Genomic DNA, 22958 nt, shown 5'->3' on the forward strand with positions numbered 1-22958 from the left:
GTCTGATCCCAGAGACAATGCCAGGGATTTCCCAGTCTCAGGGCACTTAATTTCAGAGAACTTCCCTGCTGGAGACTAAAATCAATTAAATTATCAGTCTGACGTTATTATAAATAACTAGCAAAATAAAAATCTACAAATATTGAAAATAATGACTCCGGGCATTACCAGGGAGAGCAAACCTGAGATGCACTTTAGCTCCTCCCACCTCAGTGCCTCAGTTTCTGAAATCTCTGAGCCAATGAGCTGCATGCTTATGTTGGAGGTGAGGCTGCAGCCTCCACGGGGTCTGCAGTCACCCTCCCAGGCAGTTCACCTTTGCTCCACTTCCACTCATTGTGCAAAGGTCACTAGGAAGCAAATTGAACAGATCACAATCATGACCCCAAATGGCCTTGAGAAAGAAGGAAAGTGGGGGAGGGGGGAGGGGGTAAGAGACCAACCAAAGGACTTGCATGCATGCATATAAGCATAACCAATCAATGCACACAGACAATAGCGGGTGAAGGCCTGTGCCGGGTCAATGGGGGAAAAGGGGATATATTTAATACTTTCAACAATAAAGAATGTTAAATAAATAAAAATAAAAGGAAGACAGAAAGAACAGTTGGTTTCGTAATGGCGTAGAAACTTTATTTCTTTAATCTGACCTTTCTTTCCTTTTGATTCTCCATAGCCTTATCCTGCACCCTGACTCACGTGCCTCCTTCTCCCTTGCACAACCACTCCATTAAGCCCCCAGGACCACGAGATTCTGATTGCTTCTAATCATAGGAACAAAGCCTCAGGTCTGCTGGCCACAGAAACAGAGTTTGGGTCAAACCAGAGAGAACATCTAGGCCTCAGTTGTAATTCAGCTCCAGGCCCAGAAAATCAGCGAAACCAGATAGAGCAACGCCATGGCTGACCTCAGGACCTGAGGCACTGATCAACTTCGCCCAATGCTAGCCCCAACCAATCGGTAGAGACCATGACCCTGACCATGACACTAACGTCCGTAGTGGATATCTCTCCTGTAAAACCCATGCCCTGGAAGCCATTGAGGAATCATATCTCTAAGCATTTGCTCACCAGTGTCTCCGGATGTGGGCCACTTCCTAAAACTAAACCTTTACTTTCTTTGCTGCAAAATCCTATTCATTGGGCTTTGATGCACACAGACAATGGACCCCTTTAGTCTGATAACAGTTTTTCCCTCCATCTACAGTTGGTGCCCACAGTCTAAGGAAGGCTCACTAACTTAGGAACCTTTGAATGTGTAGTAATCTTAGAAGAGAAATTAGAAGCATATATCTTGCCTTACTGGCCACCAGTGATCTAGTATTTTGCAAGGAGCCTAGCAGATTAATCACATAAAACAAAAGTATGTTCTCAGAATATGAGCTAGGAGAGTGGACACCATCAAGGAGCAATAACAAGTTCTATAAGAAAAAAAAACACGAAAAAAACAAATAAAGAGAATCCTAAATAAGAATCCTAAAGAAGGCTCCTTGAGATCATCTCATCCAAATTCTCTAATTTTTCAAATGAAGATTCAAATGCCAAAGGCTCAACACGTGAATCGTTCACAAAAATAGACTGAGAAAGGAGCAGAAGCAGGGTGCATTCAGAGGCTGTAACAATGGTGGATTTATTTGCATTGCTAAAGTGTATTCTCTTGTTCATGTAGACCAAGCATGTCAAACTCAAAGGCTAACACGGGCCAAATAAATAAGGCATGTAGCCTGCAGGCCACGAGTTTGACATGCTTGACGTAGATCATAATTCATTGGTGCATTTGGTTTATTTTCAGTGTTGAATTATTCCAAGCATTTTGTCCTTACGCACATTTCCCCGGTACTCCTGTGGAAAAGTTTCTCTAAGGGTTACCTAGAAGAGGAGACCTGGATTTTAGCATACACCAATTTGCAAGTTTTCTAGATAAGCTGTACAATGGAAGCAATTTGCATTCCAACAAAGTAGTCAAGTAGCAGTATTGGGCCAGTTTCCTCATGGTTCCACATCCTTCCAAACACTGGGAATCATGGTACTTCTCATTTTCATCAGCCTGGGTGATGTTTCACCCTGGTGTCCATATGGATTTCTATGATTATTGAAGAGACTGAGCATAGAGTTTATGTACTAAAGGTGTTTCTTTCTCTGCAAAACACCTATTGTGACCTTTTCCCCATTGTTCTGATTTTTTTCCCAGTTTAATTAATTTGTGACAGTTTACCATATATTCTGGGTATTTCTCCTATGACTGTTTCTGAAAGGATTGCAAATACTTTCTCCCATAATTTGGCTTATATTTTTTCATTTAATTATGGTACCTTTTGGAAACTGGGGGAATCTTAATTTTCATGTACTGAAATATATCAATATTTTCCTATAGTGTTTGGGCATCTAATGTCTTATTTCAGAAATTCTTTCCTATCCTGATGTCATAAAGATATCCTTTTTACTGACTTTAAATTTTTAATTTTTTAGTTTTTACACTTAAGACCTTTGACTGCCCAAAATTTACTTTTTTTTTTTAGCATACTGTGAGATAGAGATCCATTTTAATTTTACACATATTTATACTCAGTGATTTCAAAACCAATAATTGGGATGCATTCTTTGCCTCATGATCTCCCAGTGACCTCTGTTGTGTATAAAGTTTCTATTATACATAGATCATTTTCTGAGTTTTCATCCTGTTCCACTGGTCAAATTGTCAATCCCTTGAACCAATTCCATTGATCTATTTATTTATCCCTAAATCAGTCATAATCAATATATTGAATCTTCCTATTCATAAACATGATATGTCTCTCAATTTAAGATTTTTAAAAACTGTCTTTTTAAAATGTTTTGTAATTTTTCCAAGCATGCCTTTTACAGATTTGATTAGGTTTAGTCGTGGGTACCTTATATTTTCCTATTTCTCTTGCAAATGATGTCTTTTAATGCATCAAATTTTTTAAGACTGTGGGCTGGTATATAAAATCCAAATGGCATCTGTTTATTAATATTGTATTACACAACATTACTAATTTCAATGATTAATTCTAATCATTTTATAGTGGTTTGGGGGTTTATTATAGAAACAATTACATTACCTAAAAATTATGATAGTTTAATTCCTTCTTTTCAAACCACATGCCTCTGCTTCTATTTTTATATATATTAGTTTGTCGGCTAGGATGACTGGTTAATAGAAGAGTTGATGGTTAGCATCCTTGTCTTTCCCTGTGTCTTGGCGGGATGGGGGTGGGGTGCTTTTTAACATTTTACCACTGAGCAGGACGGTTTCTGTAGGTTTTCTTGGAAAGATGGTATTTATCCATTGACCAGGTTTTAAAAAAAAAAAAAAAGACCTCTTCTATTTCCAATTTGTTAAGAGATGCTACCAAAGATAGAATGTTTAAACTCATCAAATATTCCTTTCACATTTAATTTAAATAATTCCATCATTTTTCTCCTTTTTGGTCTCTTAATATATTGTGGTAGGCACAGAGCTGTCCCCATCCTGATCCCTGAAACTCATGACTATGTCAGCCTGCACGGCAAAAGGCACTGCAGACGTGATTAAGCCTAAAGGTCTTGAGATGGGTAGATGATCCATAATTGTATGGGTGGACCCAGGCTAATCACATGATGCTTAAAAATGAAAAAGAAGGGGGGAGCCCTGACCGGTTTGGCTCAGTGGATAGAGCGTTGGCCTGCGGACTGAAGGGTCCCAGGTTCGATTCCGGTCAAGGGCATGTACCTTGGTTGCGGGCACATCCCCAGTGGGGAGTGTGTAGGAGGCAGCTGATAGATGTTTCTAACTCTCTATCCCTCTCCCCTCTTCTCTGTAAAAAAAAAAATCAATAAAATATATTAAAAAAAAAAAAGGAAGGGGGGAAAGTGTGGCTCAGAGATGTGATGTTAAAAGACTTGACCTACTACTACTGATTTCAAGTTTGGAGCAAGGGAAACTTGAGCCAAGGAGGGCAAGGAAGCTGGGAACAGCAAGAAAACAGAGACCTCCGGACTACAACAGGGTGGTGGAATCTGCCAACAACCAGAGTGAGCAAGGAAAGGCATTCTCCCCTGGAGCCCCTGGGAAGGAACGCAGCCTTGATGCTACCTTTACTTCACCCAGTGAAATCTGCTTCTGACTTATGACCTTCAGAACTATAAAATGGTAAACATGTACTATTTTGACCCACCAGTATGATGGTAATGTATTTCATCAGCAATAAAAAACGAATACACATGGTAAATCACATTAATAGATTTTCTGTTTTGAGCCAACCTTGTATGTCATCCTTGGGGTTTCAACTTATACGAGCACTAGTTAGAATTCAGCTAGAGACTCCAGAGGACCCTTTTGTAGATTTCTGAGACTCTTTACCTACATACCTTCCTCTTCTGTACTTTCCCCAAAACTCCATTCTTTTGTCTCACTCAATGAAAACACACATCCTACCTATGATCCAGTCCCTTCACTGTCATCCAGAAAGTGCAACCGTTTTCAGGATGCCACCCCCACACTGTCTGTTTCTCCATATCTAAAAGTAATAGTATTTTCAAATGTCTTGCTGTCTATGGCAGGAAGTCAGTTCCTTCCCACTTATGGCATTATTGCACTGCAGTATGGTCCCTTTTAATATTTTTATTTTACTTTAGAATTATGCATAGACCACAAGCTGATACAGTTCAGCCTAATTAACTTTGTGTCAATTAGTTCTCAACCAGCTATTTTCCCCTAAACACTATAGGATGAAATTCTTCACTCTCTTCCAGATTTAATAAAAAAGTCACTAGGGTCTCCTCCCTCAGATATTAGGTGTAAAGTTGACTGTCGGGTGAAAAATTTGATCTCAGGGAGATTATTGGGGCTTAGAGAATATTCAACCATGGACTTCTGTTTCTGAGTTTCTCTGTAAATGCAGGAACTCCTTTGTTGTTTTTTAGCATATACTTTATTCTTGCAAGGATGGGGAGTGCTTAGACCTTGGGTTTCATTGCATAGTCATGGGTCAGGTGCCCACTTGGGTGGGAAGTTGGGAAGCAACAAACCATCTCCTGCTTCTGTTTGGTAGGAAGATGTGTAATTTCTCCTGAATTGGTCCTAGTGGTAAAAAGTTGGCCCATGTCCATATATCATCTCTCCTGTTTGGAAGCTGGACCAGAGAGGACAAAGGTCAAGTATGGTCACATAGTTTCTCTTCTTGACCTACCGTCTCTGGTAATCTATAGAACAGGAGTGAACTAGAAAACGTTTTTCCCTGACCTTTATGTGGCCTATGTATATTTCAATCTTATTATCTCCAATCCTTCTCCTTTTCCACTAATTTCACCTTTGATCTTAAAGAAGCTATTCTTTGTCAACTTCAGATCTATCTCAAATTTGATAGAAATTACTAGTAAATTGCACCTGATGGATACTTTTCAGAGACTGCAGCCTGAGATCAGGGAGGGCCTTTCTTAGAGGTGGCATAGTTGAGATTTTCTGTTTCATTTCAATGCGATGTAGCAGAGCCTTTTTGTAAATGTACAGTTAGTTACTTCACCACATTTGCTGAACAAAAAGCAGAACCTTCCAGAATTCTAAAAAAAAAAAAAAAAATTCTTTATCCCCCCCTCTCATCACTGCAGCGACTTGAGACACAGGCCACCTCTTTTCCCTCTCAAATCTTTGTTCTGGGTTCCTCTGGGGTAACTGGTCTTTCTCTGTAATTAAGTCAACGTGATTATTCTCCAGCAGACTTTTCAAGGTTATCACTGTTATAACATTGTTTTTTCCAAAGAGACTGTAATGTGGGGAAATGGTCTTTAAACAGACTGGAGACATTTAATTGAGATTCACTGTGCATATTAAAATGCAAATGTTTGCGATGTGCTTCGTAAGAAAGCCCTGGATTATGGAATGCAGTCTGTAACAGCGCCCACAGCCATGTCCTCAACACAGTGCAATTAAGAACACATTCTTCAGGAATGGGCTTGTCACTGGGATAGAAAATATCACTGATTAGGGAGGGCGGGCAAAATGAAGTCAGAACACCCTGGTCTAGGGTGGTTAATTACAAATACATTCTTATAATTGATTCATTATGCAAAGTTCAAATAAGAGAGGCATCTCTCTGAGTGATCTGAAAGTTCATTCCCTTCCTGTTACACACGCAGCACGCATCGAATGGTAAAATATTCTTCCTGCCCTTAATAATTGCATGGGTTTTAAGGATTAACCCCTAAAATCTAGAACATGCTTTGAGTTCTTCCATTAATTATTTTAAATCTATTCTTTAAAAACACACGAACACACAAAATGCTACTTTAAAAAGAGGCGTGTTTCACCTTCATTAAGTTACACAAATGCAGCTGCTCTGGAGCCGCTCAGCTCCCTGTCCGCAGTCTGCCTGGCTCTGGAAATGCATCCTGAGGAGCCAGCCTAGCCTTCCTCCTTCCTGAGGCTGGTGTAAGGTGTGCCAAAGGGCTCTGATTGGCTCTGATGATTCCAGAGGAGCTGGACACTGGAGAGAAGTGTTTATTGCTATTGTTCCTGTCTTCTGAATGTTGTGGTTCAAAATCAAGTTTGACTCTTTTAGGACTTGATATTGTAAGTAAGAGTCATTTCAGATATCTCAGCTAAGAGAGAACGCCTTTAGGACAGGAAATATATCTTCTACGGCTTTGCACTTTGAGTGCCCAGAACTGGATTGGGGCCATTGAAGAGACTTCTTTTTTGGCTTATGTAATTGATCAGTTGATTTCTGGCTACCCTGTCCTTCTGAAGATTCATAGTACAGGTAGAAAGTTACCCACTAAGGACTACAATGCCCATTATTTATGAACATATCAAAGTTGAGGAAATGGCCCGGCTGGCATGGCTCAGTGGTTGAGTGTCAACCTATGAACCAGGAGGTCACAGTTCGATTCCCGGTCAGGGCACATGCTGGGTTGTGGGCTCAATCCCTAGTGGGGGGTGTGCAGAAGGCAGCTGATCAATGATTCTCTCTCATCATTGGTGTTTCTATCTATTTTCCCTCTCCCTTTCTCTCTCTGAAATCAATATATATATATAGTTGAGGAAATGTGCTGATATAGCTAGTGGGCAACAATGTCAAAGGGGGTTAGACAAGGTAGAGAGTCATAGCTCGGTAGTAATGAAGAGTCTAAAAAATGTCAACCCTATTTCTGGGACTAAATATGACCTAGCTGTTGAGTTGGCAGAGATAAAGAGACCTAATGGATTTTAGTTGGGATACAGGATTGGACCTCCATTCTGGGAATAGGAAGCTCCTGATTTTTTTTAATTAAAAAAGAAATTTGATAATGCTTTTGCATAATAAATTTTCAGGAAACAATTCTCCAATTGTGGAGCCATCAGGCTCTGAGCCGATGGTGGTAAGACCAGGGAGAATAACGCCATCAGAAGGACTTCGTTGGGATTACTGACTAAGGCCTCATACCCCAGTGGGATCCCCCATGTGACAGCCTGGGCGGATTTCCCTGTCCAAAGAATTTGCTCACACATGCTCCTCCTGCTCTGGCCTTTACTCTGGGAGAGTCCACAGCTCATCTCTTTCTCCAAATCCATAGATTCCAAGTGCTGGCCTCCTTGCTCTGAATCACAGGGGGGTTACTTATTGGAAGCATGAGCTGTGGACTCTCCTCAGAACAGTGGACAGGAGAGTAGTGATCTACCAGTCTGTGCTGGCAGCTGGAACCAAAGGCAGTGGCTGCCCCCACACTCTGGGAGGCAGATGTCACATGTCTTTGTGATGTTTGTGCTGCAGGACTCAGGCTGTGGGGAAACAGTCTTTCATCGAGATATTTTAGTACAAAGCCCTGTGTGCAAGGAGGTGGACTCTCTCAAAACCTGCAGCTAAATCAAGCCCCCGTATCATCCTGAACCTGTGTTCCCACATTCTACTGCTCCATAGGGGTACTGCTTTCTCTTTGATCTCTTTGCCTCTCGGTCCTTTGGAATCAAAAGTATGATGTCATAACTAAGGTGGGATTTTAGAGTATAACTCCCCCATTTTATAAAGGGAATTGGAGCCACAGAGGAGTGAGGGCCTTGCTGAATGCACCTAAGGGAGAATCTCAGACTAGAACCAAAACTCCCTGACCTCTAGGCCAATGCTATGTCTACTCTCCCTGGCATTTAGAAAACCATACAGTTGATCATGAACTCAGGACTATGAACCTCATCCAAGGAGTCTTCTAAGAGGACCCCTACCCCATACGGACACCTTTACACTTAGTTCTTCTAGCTCAAAGTACCTCTTGAGATTGTGAGGGTTTCTGTGGTTGGGTGTGGCAGGGCCCCAATAGTGACTGCACCAGACACAATTCTCATTCTGGCTAAAGCACACAGACACTTCCTGTTACTGGTCTCTGTGACCTTTTAGGAATCTAAACTGATAAAGGTCACTGACTATGGGAGGTAACTATCAGTCAGGAAGCTGCCAGAGGGTTGTCATAGGACGAATGACAGCTGAGGGCCTGTAACCTTTTCCCTTCAAAATAGAAAGACAGGGGGAGGGAGGGTGATGTTCCAGGAGCAATCAGATTATCTGTGATTCAGAAGAGGGAGGTCAGCCCCTGGAGTCTATAGACCTGGAGAGAGAGATGAATCAAGTCAGGTGGATTTACGGGGCACTGGTATTAGCTTCCCCACAGGGGACATGAGATGTCAAGGCAAAATGATTCCCGCATTGGTACAGACCTTGGTCATGGCACTTGCCCATGTAATTTCCTTTAGGATAAGGACTATCATTCATGATAAAAACTGACTTGGAACTCAAAGTAATGTAGATGACATAACCCTATAATTAATTTCACATCAGTGTCGGGTTTGTGCTAGGTGTTAAGGAGCAACAATGAATAAGACAAACATGCAAATCTGCTCTCTAACATCATAGAGATTACTCTTAGGTAAGTGTGTGCCTGTGTGTACACACACATATTTTTACACACATAATGTGTGCTTAGTATATATATAAATGTGAGCCTAATAAGTGCATAGCTTTCATCCCCCTGACGTGCTGGGAGATGATTCTAAAGATTTCACTCAAGCAACACACTACAGCATAATTCAAGGAGCAGAAACTTTACAATGAGAACCCTGGCCCTGCCATTAACCGTTCACATCACTTCTGAAATTAACTTCTCAGACTTCCTGCCCTAATCATCTCCCCATTTACCCTCTTGTTGCAGGGACCCTATCATGAGGGCACTGGATGTCCCTTGCACAGGGACATTTCAAGTGTTAGTCATGGAACAGGGATGAACCTGTGGCCCCTCCGCGTGTTCATGAAGCCAAGGCAACGAGAGAGTATGTGTGGCAGACACCTGCCTGGGTGCACCCCAGTAACTTGGAAATAAGGGACTTACACTGTGAAACCAACACCAATGGGTCAGGGCAGAGTCCTGCAGGCCCACCTGAAGGAAGGGCAGGTCTCCCGGGTAAAGAACCTCGCTGATCAATGGCGCCCACATTTCATCCGCAGGACCTGGTCAGCCTGCAAAACACAGTGAAGCCACCCAGGAGCTGCCTATAGAAGAGGGGACTCTGGGTGGCTGATGGGCTGAGGGTCTCTGACAGGCAGGTGAACCCCCGGCAAAGGATGTAGACACTTCAGAGCTTGATGTTTTTGCATTTACTGATCATTTGCCTAAGCTTCCCTGCTTTGAGTTCACTTATCTGATCTTCTATCTGTTCTGCCATCTAAATAGCTCAAATGTGGCCACTCCACCACCCCTTTGCCACCACCATAACGCAGGCCTCCAGCATTCCTCATGTGAGGGCTTCCTCACACCTCCCCACCTCCAGGCCCCTCTACCCCTTTTCCCTTCCAATACTCAGCCAGGAAGATCTTTATAAACCATACATGTTATGTTACTTTCATGTTTAAACTCCTTCAATAGTCTCCTGTTATGTTTAGTATAAAATCCAAATGCCTCGATATGGCCTGAAACAGCTCTGATGCCATCTCCTGCCAAGCTCTGTAGTGGCATCTCAGATCCGCTCTCCCTCCCAACACACTCTCCTGCCATTCTGCACCAATGCCTGCTTTCCAACGGTGCCACCCCTCCCTCTCTTCCCTGGCAATCTATCGCCTGTTCCTCAGTTCTCTCTGTGGATATAACGTTCCCGGATCCCTATGCCCTGGGCTGGGTGCCCCTTCATGGTTCTCAAAGCACCAGCAACTGCCCCTACCTCTGCAGTCTTCACGTTAGATTGAATTGTTCTTAATTTACCACAATCAACTACACTGTAATCCATTTACATGTAGCAATGCGGCCTCACCCCTGTGCCCTAGGTTCTTCATCTGAAAACTAGAGGTGATTATAGCAATGACATCACAGGACTATGATGAGAATCAGAAGACAATATAGAAAGCACTTAGAACAGTTCCTGACCCAGAGTAAGCACTATATGAGCACTTATGTACATATCATATATATCACACCTATAAAATGCAGAATAATCCACATTGTGACTGCTATTATTATTGTTGTTGCTATTATTATTATACCACTTTCCTGCTGTAACTTTAGAATAGAAGGTAGTGCATGTCAAGTAGGAGTCTCTCAATAAATATCTGCTGAATGAGAGAATGAGTTTCATTCATACCAAGCAACCATCTGATTTTTCTTTGACTTCCTATGTCACTTGATTACTTGAAAATTTTACTTTGGCCAGGACCAAAATATTTTTTTTTCAATTCTTGTACAACTGAGAACCCCATTTTTTAAGATGTTACTAAATGGTCATTTTGGTTTTACATATCAGTCTCTTATGAGCTATATTAGGGTGTCAGGCTCCTCAAGCCAGATCAGCTCTCAGGTGCTGAATTAGAGGTGCTGAGGACCTCCTGGAGCATGCTGATGAAATCGCTAATGATGGGAAGCAGAAGAGAACCTCTGCACCCTGGGGTCACCCTTTCCCTTCTATCCCACTATAAGCATTTATTCTGCAGTTACCCTCTCTTCCCTCTTGGAAAGAGAGATGAATCAAGTTGGGTGAATTCATAGGGTCCTCTGTAAAAAGGAGGAAAAGTGCAGAAACACATAAAGCAGATAAGTGGTTCCTCCATTTTCTAAACTACTTATTAACCAAGATGGGTTGGAAGGTATGTCTCAGTGATTGCACAGTGGGAAGTGGTCTCTCATTTTTCTTTCTTTAAAATGGGCACATTATCCATATGCTGCAGGGTTATTGTGATCATTACAGAAAAGCTTGGAAATGATGGTTTGGCAGTGGGCGAGCACAATGGAAGTGGATGGACCATTAGGGTGGGAGTTACAAGTGGAATGGTTGCAACAACTTGACAATTGTGACCCTAGGAAGAAACTTGATGATTAATGTCCAATGACTCCGTGGTTCTTTTCATCAGCTAGCTTTGCTCACCCTCTCTAAATAATTCCCCCAGATATCTTCAATTTAGGCGTGGTTTAGTGGCCCCTGGAAGGGCATCGGAAGGGGCATTAAAAGTTGGAACCAGATGAATTTAATCTGATATAATGATTCCCACAATTCCATCCTTTTCTAATCTTGCTAAATGGCCAAGAAAGAGCCTCCCCTCTCCACAGAGGCAGAAATAATTTATGGCATCCATTTTACTATCTGGAAGGCTTTATATATATAGCTTTATATAATGGCTCCTGTTACCTTTATAGATTTCTTTTCCTAGGGAAAATTTTAATCTAGCTGGAGTAAATAACATCAATCACATTGCTCATATAATCATTATTGGCCTGGGTCTTTTCTTTGATTGATTTTTAAATATTGGTTTCTATGCTGAAGGCAGCATAGAGTATTTAGGAATAACACTAATAAAAAAAACAGACATTTTGTTCTCAGTCTGATTTCTTTCATGATAAACTCACTGTCACCCCTTCCTTCAGGTCCTTGTCTGCATAGAATGTCTTTCTCCCTGAAAGGGCAGAAGAGAGGCATGGAATAGAGTGTGGGCTCTGAGGCAACTGCCAGGATTGGAAGCCCCCTTCCTAGCTGTGTGATCTTGGAGACCTTAGGGATCCCAATTTACAAAGTGATAACCAAGTGAAACATATACCTCCCTGGTATGTCGTAAGGACTCAATGAGCAAATACATACATAGTTCTTTGAAGAGTCCCTACATCATAGTGATGCCCCAAAATGTTAGTGTTTATTATAACTGCATCCCCATTTCCATTCCAAAGTGTCCAGTGCACACTTAGCAAACTCTTACTAACCCTTCAAATTTCAACTGAAAAGTTTCCTCTTCTAAGAAAATCAATGACAAGAGAAAAGGTGACTGATCTCCTACACTCCCCGCCAAATGCCTTAGCACATTAATAATAGACTTTTTTTTCCAGGTGGTCAACTTTTTACCGTAATGAAACAAAGAATCAGAGACCTGCACACTAGTTTACCATCATATTTCATAGACAATAAACATGAGGCCTACATATTTATTTATTTATTGATTGATTGATTCAATATACTTGTGCTGAAATCCCACTTTTGTCAGGAACTGGGTGAGAGGAGCATGTCAGAGAGCAAGAGAGACCAAGTCCCTGCCCTCTTTGAGTCCACAATAGTGAGGCACATAAGAAACACATGCTATAAAAAATAAAGAAAGTTGAGAGTGGCAGATTTATGTAGGCTGGATAGGGATGGCCCCTATAAGAAGGAGAAATTTGACCTTGACTTAAGTGAGAGAGACAGCCAGCAAATCTTGGGGGAAGAGTGTTCCAGGCTGAAGGAACAGCAGGTGCAAAGGGCCTGAGGCAGGAGCATGTGTGCTTCCTTGAGGATCAGCAAGGAGACCAGCACGGCTGGAGCAGAAATGGTGGGGGAGAAGGTAGCAGAAGATAAGTCAATGAGTAGATGACAGATCATCATGACTACAGGACCTGGTAGATGAGTGGCTTGGATTTATTTTTAAGTGTGATGGGAAGCCATTGAAGCAAAAAAAAAAAAAATCATATGATTTGACAGAGTTAATGATGGTTGCTACATGGAAAACAGACCAGTAAGGCAGAATAAAAGAGGAAACCCAACTGGAGATTATTGTACTAGGCAATAGTACAGTAGACTAATGTTGCATGTAGAAATAGTGAGAAGGGGTATGATCCTGGAGGTATGTTGAAGATAGAACTGATGGAATTGTCTAGTAGTATTGATGTAGAGTGGAAGAAAATGAGAGAAGAATTAAGGATACTCCTTGTGTTGGCCCTGAGAAACTGGGTAAAAATTATGGTGCTATAAGTCTAAGGGGAAAATTTTAAAAAAAGAGCATAGCTTTGGACATGGTAAATTGGAGATGCCTAGTAGATACCTAAGTGACAGTGTTGGTAGGCAGACGGCATATGAATTTGGGGCTCAGTAGAGACTTTAGAAATACACATACAAATTTGAGAGTCGTCAGCAAATATAAGTTCTTGGCACTAGGTGTGAACCCAGATGGAGAAGAAGCATTCTAAGAACTGAATCATGTGCCATTTAATTGTGAGAGGTTGGGAAAAAAAGAAGAAAATCTAACCAAGGAGACCAAGAAGCAGCAGCCAGCAATAGAAGAGGGCACAGAGGACAGTGAGAATGAGGGTAGGTTTGAAAAATATTAGTGTGAAATCAGCCTTTTCCCTCACCTCTCATAAATCAACAAGAAGAATGAACAGAAAGCTGTAAACCACATCTTTAATGAAACCACTAGAGACAGCCACAACCACAAAATAGGTCAAAGGATGCCTAAAGCAGTGGAGTATTGAACAGGGCTGTGGGAGAAAGCAGGAAGGTGAAATGAAGGGGTGGGTAGCTCAGAAAGAACAATCAAAGTGTTTGATGTAGGGAACTATGCTCCAACTAACTGAGCCATACTAGCCAGGCTGTTATATTTTTATTAGTCTGTGTACTACTCAATGTGGCCAGAACCTGAGAAGTGGAATGCTGATGGTAGCAGTAGGCAATGATGGGCAAATGGCAGAATTAATGTATGCTTTCTTTATATCTCAAACCTACATGGTCCTCAAGAAAGAAGGTAGATAAATACAGCCAATAAGCAATGTGATTCATTTTTCATATTGTTAAAATAATCAAAAAGCAAACTTAAACAAAATTTTCTAAAATCATTTACCATGATTTTTTTATTTGATCCTTAAAAGGAATCTTCATATGTCCCAATGAAATCTGAGAAAACTAAATCCCTTCAGCATTGTGGTAAACTGAGAGTCATGAGAGGTGCTATGTAGGCATTAAGGGCATCGAGACAAATTTCCTTCACAACAGCTTACAGATGCCCAATATCACTAGTTATAAGAGAAATGCAAATCAATTCAAAACCACACCGAAGTACCAACACACACCTGATAAAAGGATATTATTAGTAAGAGAATAAATAACAAGCGGTGACAAGGATGTGGAGAAAAAAGAACTCTCATTCCTGTTGGAGGGAATGTAAATTGGCGCAGCCAGTGGAGACAGTATGGAAGTTCCTCATAAAAACTGTGTTCCCAAATATTTGAGAACCCTTATTCATAAAGATATATGCACCCCTATGTCTGTTACAGCATTACTCACAATAGCCAAGATACGCAAACAGCCTAAGTGTTTTCAATGATGATTGGATAAAGAAGATGTGGTATGTATACGGTATACCATGGAATAGTACTCAGCCATCAGAGAAGATGAAATGTTGCTATTTGTGACAACACGGATGAATCTTGAGAGTATCATGCTAAGTGAAATAAGTCAGATGAAAAAAGACAAGAATCATTTGATTTCACTCATATGTAGGATATAAAACAAAATGCAACAAACAAAAAAGAATGATAGTTACCAGAGGGAAAGGGAGGTGGGGGTAGAATGAAAAGGGTAAAGGGGATGTAGGAGACTAGACTTCTGGTGGCAAACACGCAATGCATATGCAGATGTATTATAAAGTACACCTGACATTTATATAAAGTTATTAACCAATGTTACCCACGACATTTAATTTAAAAAGCAGCTTCAAAATTTTTAATTAGCTATACTTAAATCTAAAACAATTCCTTTTAATTGAAGAAAGCAGATATTCATAAACTGTTTCAATAATTATAAACAGAAAAAAATACTATATAAATGGGAAAAGCTTATTTCTCATTTTGAATGAATCATCTCTACATCAATATGTCAGTAAAATTCTATGAGATTTATACTTAGAAAACATATACCAAGTTTCTCAGCAAACTTTATTACTATTTTAAAGGAACTAAATTAAACTGCTGCTGTACCATAGTCTCCGATTTCCCACTATAATATCACTTTTTCAAAAACACAATAAAGACACAGTCCCCATGGCTTTTCATTTCTTTGTGGGTTACATAGGAGGTCTGCATTTTTATTTTATGCTTTAGACAATTCAATATGAGTCATACATAAGATAGTCTTTTTTTCCCCATTAGATGACTATGAGTTTTGCTGATAAATATTTATATTGCTTCTGTCGCCAATAAAATCTGTACTCACTTGGGCAGAGTATTAAAGAGATCTCTCAGCTTCTTTCTATGCTTGGTCTTAGAATGCAGAAAATGCCAAAGGAACTTGTGAAGTTTTTCTCTTAGAGGAAAATGGAGTTTTAAAATGGTTATTACAGAAATAATATGTGCTTATTAAAATAATCAAATATTAGAGAATGGTATGAAATAAACACAGCCCGTTCTCCCTGCATCTACTCTCAATCCCACTGGAAGTAGTCACTGTCCAGACATTTGTATAAAATACCAAAATATAAACATGTTTGCATAAATTTAATGATTTTCACTTTATACATCTTCAACTTTTTAAAAGTCAACCTTATGTTTACAACAGTCTTCTAATGCTTGTGGATTATTTCGTTGAATAGCAGTACTATCACTTATTTAATCAAGTCCTGATAATGAACACCTATATATTTTCCAGTTGAGTGTTAGTTGGGTCTATTCTTTCAATTTTTACAAATTATATTTCATTGTGCTGAACAAGTACACAAGGGAACACAAACACTTGAATGTGTATAATTTTCTGACCTGTGGCAAATTCTGACTTAATTTCTTTTTCATTTTTTTATATTTATTTATTTATGGAGGGATTCATTTTCCTCTTCCACTCAGCTCTATTGAGATATCATTGACAATATTGCATAAGTTTAAGGTGAACGATGATTTGACACATGTGTATATTGGGAAATAATTACCACAAAGTCCATACCTTCATCACATAACATTTAACTCTCTAAAAATATGGAACAGTTCACGAATTTGCATGTCATCCTTACTCGGGGCCCATGCTAACCTTCTCTGTATCATTCCTTTAGTATATGTGCTGCCAAATATTTATTGAGAATCTATTATGTGCCAGATATCATCGGGCCAAACATATGGTGACGGAAGGAGATTAGACTTCGGGTGGTGAGCACACAATCCAGTATATGGATGCCGTATTATAAAGTTGTGCAGCTGAAATGTACATAAGTGAGTTCTTGCAGTAAACGATCTTTCCATGTCTGACTTCTGACCTCTAGGTCCACCTGTGTTTTTGCAAATGGCAGCGTCTGTTTCTTTCTTAAGGCTGAATAATGCAGCAATGAGCATGGGAATGTAGATATCTCTTTACGATCCTGTTTTCACTTCTTGTATATCTACTCATAAGTGGACTGTTGGATCATATGGTAGTTTTATTTTTAGTTTTTTGAGGAATCTCCATACCTTTTTCTGTAATGACCATACCAATTTACATTAAAAAAAACAACAACAGTACATTAGGGTTCTGTTTTATCCACGTCCTTGCCAACACTTGTTATCTCATATCTTTTTTATAATAGCCATATAGCCATCCTAACAGGTATGAGGTCATATCTCATTGTGGTTACAATTTGCATCTTCTCAAATAACCAACTCTTATTTTGATAATCTTTTCTATATTTTCCTAGTCTCCATTTTATTTATTTCTGCTCTACTTTTCATTATTTTCTTTCTTTTCTGAACGTGTTCTTCTTTTCTAATTCCTTCAGTTATAAAGTTGGGTTTTTCACTTGAGATCTTTCTATTTTTTAATGTAGGCATTTATCACTATAAACTTCTCTTTCAACACTGCTTTTTCTGCTTCCCATACATTTTGGTATGTTGCGTTTCCATTTCAGTCTCAAGACAGTTTTTATTTCCCTTTTGATTTCTTCTTTAACCCATTGGTTGTTCAGGAGCATATTTAATATCCGCATATTTGTGAATTTTCCAAACTTCCTCTTGTTATTGTTTTCTAATCTCATACCATAGTGGTTGGGAAAAATAGTTGCTGTTATTTCAATCTTTTTAAAAATTTGTTAAGACTTTTTTTTGTGACCTAACATATGATTTACCCTGGGGAATGTTCCATGTAAATTGGGTAAGAACGTGTGTTCTGCTGGTGTTGGAGGGAATACTCTCTGTTTATTAGGTCTATTTGGTCTATAATGTTGTTCAAGTCTGCTGTTTCCTTACTGATTTTCTGTTCAGATGACCTATCCATTGTTGATAGTTCCCACTCTTATTGCAATGTTGTCTATTTTTCTTTTCAGTTCTGTTAGTTTGCTTGATATATTTGGGTGTTCCAATGTTGGTTGCATACATATTTATGATTATTATATTTTGATTGATGTTCAACGTGTTCTATACATAGCCCCCTCAAAGTACTTATAATCTAGGGTCATTGTTATTTATTTTCATGTCTCTCTTACCCCTAAACCAACAGTTCTTAATTTGGGGCGAGGGGAGGAGTGAGTTAGATACAATAAAAGATGTCAACTCTCTCTATTTTCTCTGCCTCTTTAGGATACATCCCCTAAGTTTTAGGAAGTTCACCCAAAACTCTGAAACACACTTATTTTTTTAAATCCTCATTGGAGGATATTTTTTTTCCAGTTGATTTTTAGAAGAGTGGGAAGGAGAGGAAGAGACAGAAAGAAACACCGATGTGAGAGAGGCTCATAGATTGGTTGCCTCCTGCATGCCTTGGACCAGAGCAGGGAGTCTGCAACCGAGGTACGTGCCCTTGACCGTAATCAAACCCGGGGCCCTTCAATCCACAGGCTGACACTCTATGCATTGAACCAAATCAGCTAGGGCTGAAACACACTTTTTATCCCAATTTAACCACATCTAAACTAGACCATAAGCTTTAAAAGGCAAAAGTAGAAGTTTTTTACACTTTGCTAACTCTAAGCATCTAGTACCATGTTTGACTCAGAGTAAAAGTACTATTCATCAAATAAATATTAATTTACAAGCAAAAGAATATGCCAAGTCATTTGCTAGTTTCCATTGAATAACGTAATTTAATTTCATGCATGGCTTTTGAACTTCTGGTAGTCTCCCAATGCTGTTTAAGTCCATCCCAGGCTCCACTTCATTTCCTCCAAAATAAATTATGAAAAAATAAAATTAAATCAAAGGTAAGATTTCCTACTGTATCCCATTAATAATTATTACTAATAATAACAATAATAAATAATACTCATAATCAGATTTAGAATGTGCTCTTTAGGATCTTAAATAAGAATCACAGAACAGCCCAGCCAGCATGCTCAGTGGCTGAGCGTTGACCTATAAATCAGGAGGTCACAGTTCAATTCCCAGTCAGGGCACATATTGGGTTTGCGGGCTGGACCTCCAGTGTGGGGTGTGCAGGAGGCAGCCGATCAGTGATTCTCTCTCATTCTCTCTCTCACTCTCGCTCTCTCCCTCCCCTTTCTCTCTGAAACCAATAAAAATATATTTTAAAAAAAGAATTACAGAACAAACTAATAGAAGGTAGAGATCTGTAAAAGTGAATTAAGTAAATACTTCAAAGTGTTTAAAATTTCTGAAAATATCAAAGAGCAAAAATCTTACTCTTTAAATGCTATTGTGACAGATTATTAAGTCAAAACTTCAAAATCAAAGTTAAAGCTTCTATTCTTAATCCCAATCATAAAAACAAAAGATTGGTTTTATTTAAGATCTTAAATATTTGCCATGTGACAACAAACTAATTCAACTCAGGAAATAGGTCCCTGTGGTTGAAACTACACATTTTAAAAACTTAAAAGTTTAAGACTCTTCTTGTATTCCTCATTCTGAAGAATTAATCAATTGGTAAAAGAAAACTACTGACAAAAGAAAATTAAAAGCACCCTAGACTTATTCAGGAGCCATATTTTATCACCAGCAACATAAACTTCTATGAAGGCTGTTTGTCACTAATTTTTATGCAGTAAAATAATAATATGTATCCATTAATTACAAAATAAAAAATAAAATGCTCCTTTGAACTAAACTGAATGTTCATTTCACTGCACTCTCCTTTCAGGAGAGAGCTGCTATCGATACAGCTCTCTCCTGAGCTGTATCAATGTAAATACAAATGGAGAGAGGAGATTTATTTTAGCGTTCACTTTTTAAGCAAATTCTAACTACTCAACAAACATTCATTTTGAACATTTACCATGTACAAGATGATTTAATACATTTGGGAGAGGACTAGATAACAAAGGACCTCTAACCTCAGCAGTCTTATGATTGAGAACTATGTCTGACCAAGATGGGCTAACATAGGGTGGATTCACTTTCTTGCCTGGAACACCAATAGACCAACATAAATATGAAGCATTGGAGTTTTGGAAAGGGGCCATAAGGCATGGAGGACAGCTTAGAATTAAAGAACAAACTATTCTGCTTTTGAAAAGACATCATTAAGAAGATTAGTAGGCAGGCCACTGGCAGGAAGAAAATATTTGCAAAGCACATGCTTGATAAATGATTTGTACCCAGAATATATAAAGAACATTCAAAATTTAGTAATAATAAATCAAACAGCCCAATTTAAGAAGTGGGAAAAATTTGAATAGACACTTTACTAAAGAAGACATATGAATGGAAAAAATAAACACAGTAAAAGATGTTCAACTTCGTACATATTTAAAATATGCAAATTAAGACCACAATGAGATTTTATCACAATGTGCTAGAATGACTGAGATTAAAGGCTGACCATAGTAAGTTTTGGTGAGGAAATGCAGTTCTCATGCACAGATGGCAGAAATGTACAAAAAGTAAAATCAGCTTGGAAAACAGTATGACAGTTTCTTAAAAATTAAATATATAACTACCATATGGTCTAGACTTTCCATTCCTAGGAATTTACCCCCAAGAAAGGAAAGCATATATCTATACAAAGACTTGTACATAAAAATTCATAGCAGCTTTATTTATAATAGCCTAAACTAGAAACATTCCACTTATCCCTCAATACTTGAATACATAAACAGTGGCATATCCAGAAAATGCAGTACCACTCAGCAATAAATAAAAAGAGTAAGCTATTGGTACATATAACAACATGGATGAATCTCAAAATAATCAGGGAAAAATCTGAGGGAAAAAGCCAGAGTAAAGAGTGCATTCAGTATTATTGCATTTTTACAAAATTCTGGAAAAGTCAAACTAATCTGTTGTGATAGCCACTTACTGTTGGCCTGAGAAAGAAAGGGTGTGAGGCACCCTTTACAGCGGGACACAGGGAATATTTGGGGGGAATGGAAATGCTCATTATCTTCATTATTGTGTTTTCATGTATGTATAACATGTTAAAATTTGTCAAAATGTACACTTTAAATGCCAATGTGTCAATTACACTTTAATAAAACAGTTTAAAAACATTTTTAAGAAGGGCACACAGAAAAAAGAAGGTTATGATTTCTCAGGCACAATCAACATGTAAGCATGGAACTCTGAGCCCCAGCAGAGTTATTGGGGAACAAAATACACAGAAGAGATAAAGAATAATTGTAGCTAAGCACTCAAGCAATGCGGGAACATTTTTTAAAAATATATTTTATTGATTTTTACAGAGAGGAGGAGAGAGGAATAGAGAGAAACATCAATGAGAGAGAAGCATCAGTCAGCTGCCTCCTGCACACCTCCTACTAGGGATGTGCCCACAACTAAGGTACATGCCCTTGACCGGAATCAAACCTGGGACCTTTCAGTCTGCAAGGCAACTCTCTATCCACTGAGCCCAACCAGTTAGGGCAATAAGGGAACATTTGAGTTGGGCTTTAAGGGATGGGGAGATGTGTAGAGAGGGACGAACATTGTAAGTGGAAAATTACATGTTAATAAACCATTATGCCAAAGTGCAGAGACAGGAATATGCAGATGGAGTTTTGGAAACTAGAAGTTTCGCATGTGTCTGGAACACACTGGGCTGGTAGACAGAACCTCACTATGGAAAACTTAATTTAACAGTTCAAGATGAAGTTGCAAGAGTCATAAATCTCCCTACTGTACATCCAGGTTCATCACTTACAAGTGCGGCTTATCCATAAGTGAAGAGACAACGTGGCTGTTTCCTGCCATGGCATTACAAGCATGCTTCTTCCTCCGGTTTCCAAAAGCATGCCTCGCTCCCTCCTGAATCATCACCAGCAGCTCCTCCAACTCCATATCCCTACTAGCAGTCCATTCAGAGCCCCTTTGTTTTTTCCCCCCCGTCATAAGCCTCGGCATTCTCCCAGCCTCCTCCCACTGCCCGATTCCAAAGCCACGCCCACAGTTAGGTATTTGCTACAGCAGCGCCTCACTTCCAGGTACCAAAATCTGCATTCATTTTCTCTTGCTGTGTAAGAAATTACCATGATTCCAGGGACTTAAAACAGCACACATTTACGCCCTAGCCGGCTCAGTGGATAAAGCGTCTGCCTGCAGACAGAAGGGTGCCAGGTTCCATTCTGTCAAGGGCACATGCCTGGGTTGTGGACTTGATCCCCAGTAGAGGGCGTGCAGGAGTCAGCCAATCAATGATTCTCTCTCATCATTGATGTTTCTGTCTCTCTCTCCCTCTCTGAAATCAATAAAAATATAAAAATAAAAGTTAAAAAAAATAAAACAGCACACATTTATTATCTCAAGTTTTCATGCATCTGGAGTCTAGACATGGCTTCGCTGGGTCCTCTGTAGAGCCCCACTGAGCTATCATCAAGGTGTCCACCAGGCTGCGTTTTCACCTGGAGACCAGGCTGAAGAAGAATGCTTCCAAGTCCATCCAGGTTTGGGTGGCTGTATGTCTGAGGGTCCCTGCTTTTTGTTGACTTGAGGAAAGAGGCCCCCCTTCCGTCCTAGAGGTTGGCTAAAGACCTTTGCCATGTGTGCCCCTCCAACATGGCCAAGTACTTCATACCCAGCAAAGGGAGTCTTCTAAGCAAAGACTTACACAATATAGTGTCCCAAAATTCACGCAAGAAGTAATTTTGATAGAAAACACAGGTTTATAATTAAACATTGTAAATTTTTTATTGATTCATATAAGTATACAGTATAGGGTTATGTATGGAATAGCACATCGGGTAAATGGCCTCCACGCTTTGCTGGCACAGACGCAAAGCTGTGGTCTTCAGTGGTCTTCATTGTCCCTGCTTCTGGGCCATAATTGGTACTTGGTAATGCTTATCAAATTGAAGGGATTGAAATCAAAGGGCAACAGGTATTAGAATATGATTCAATAAACCAAGTAAAATTAGGCTTTTTGTTGTTGTTGTTGTTGTTGTTGTTAATGCTCACGCAAAATTCAAATCTTGCGTGAATTTTGGGACACCCTATATAAGGTAATCATGGAAGTAACATCCCATTACCTTTTGCCATATTCTATTGGCTAGAAGGAAGCCACAGTTCTAGTCAGCACACATGGAGAGAATTTTATGCAAAGGTATGCACACCGGCATGTGGGGATCATTAGGGGCGACCTTAGCATCTGTCTACCAGGGTTATTATTCTGGTTCCAACACTTTCCTGCTGTGTGACCTTGGATATGTTCTTGGATACACTATGACTCACTTTCCTCATTCATAGAAAGGGAAGACGGATAGTTACATATTTGTTGTGAGAGTTAAGTGACATCACTCATGTACAGGGTACGGAAAAATGCTTGGCACATACCTAGAATTTAATATACTGTATCTATTATTATTATGTAATTTATAAGT

The 22958-nt window shown here is 39.5% G+C and overlaps 1 non-coding gene across 1 annotated transcript; it reads right to left on the bottom strand.

The window, feature by feature from the left end:
• Window positions 1–16200: 16200 nt before the first annotated feature.
• On the bottom strand, window positions 16201–16310 carry LOC132213989 (U6 spliceosomal RNA). Its single transcript, XR_009448101.1, has one exon. It is a non-coding gene; the product is annotated as a U6 spliceosomal RNA (small nuclear RNA).
• Between the last annotated feature and the right edge of the window lie 6648 nt (window positions 16311–22958).

The sequence above is a fragment of the Myotis daubentonii genome, chromosome 12 (assembly GCF_963259705.1).
Source record: "Myotis daubentonii chromosome 12, mMyoDau2.1, whole genome shotgun sequence".
NCBI classification, from domain to species: Eukaryota; Metazoa; Chordata; class Mammalia; order Chiroptera; family Vespertilionidae; genus Myotis; species Myotis daubentonii.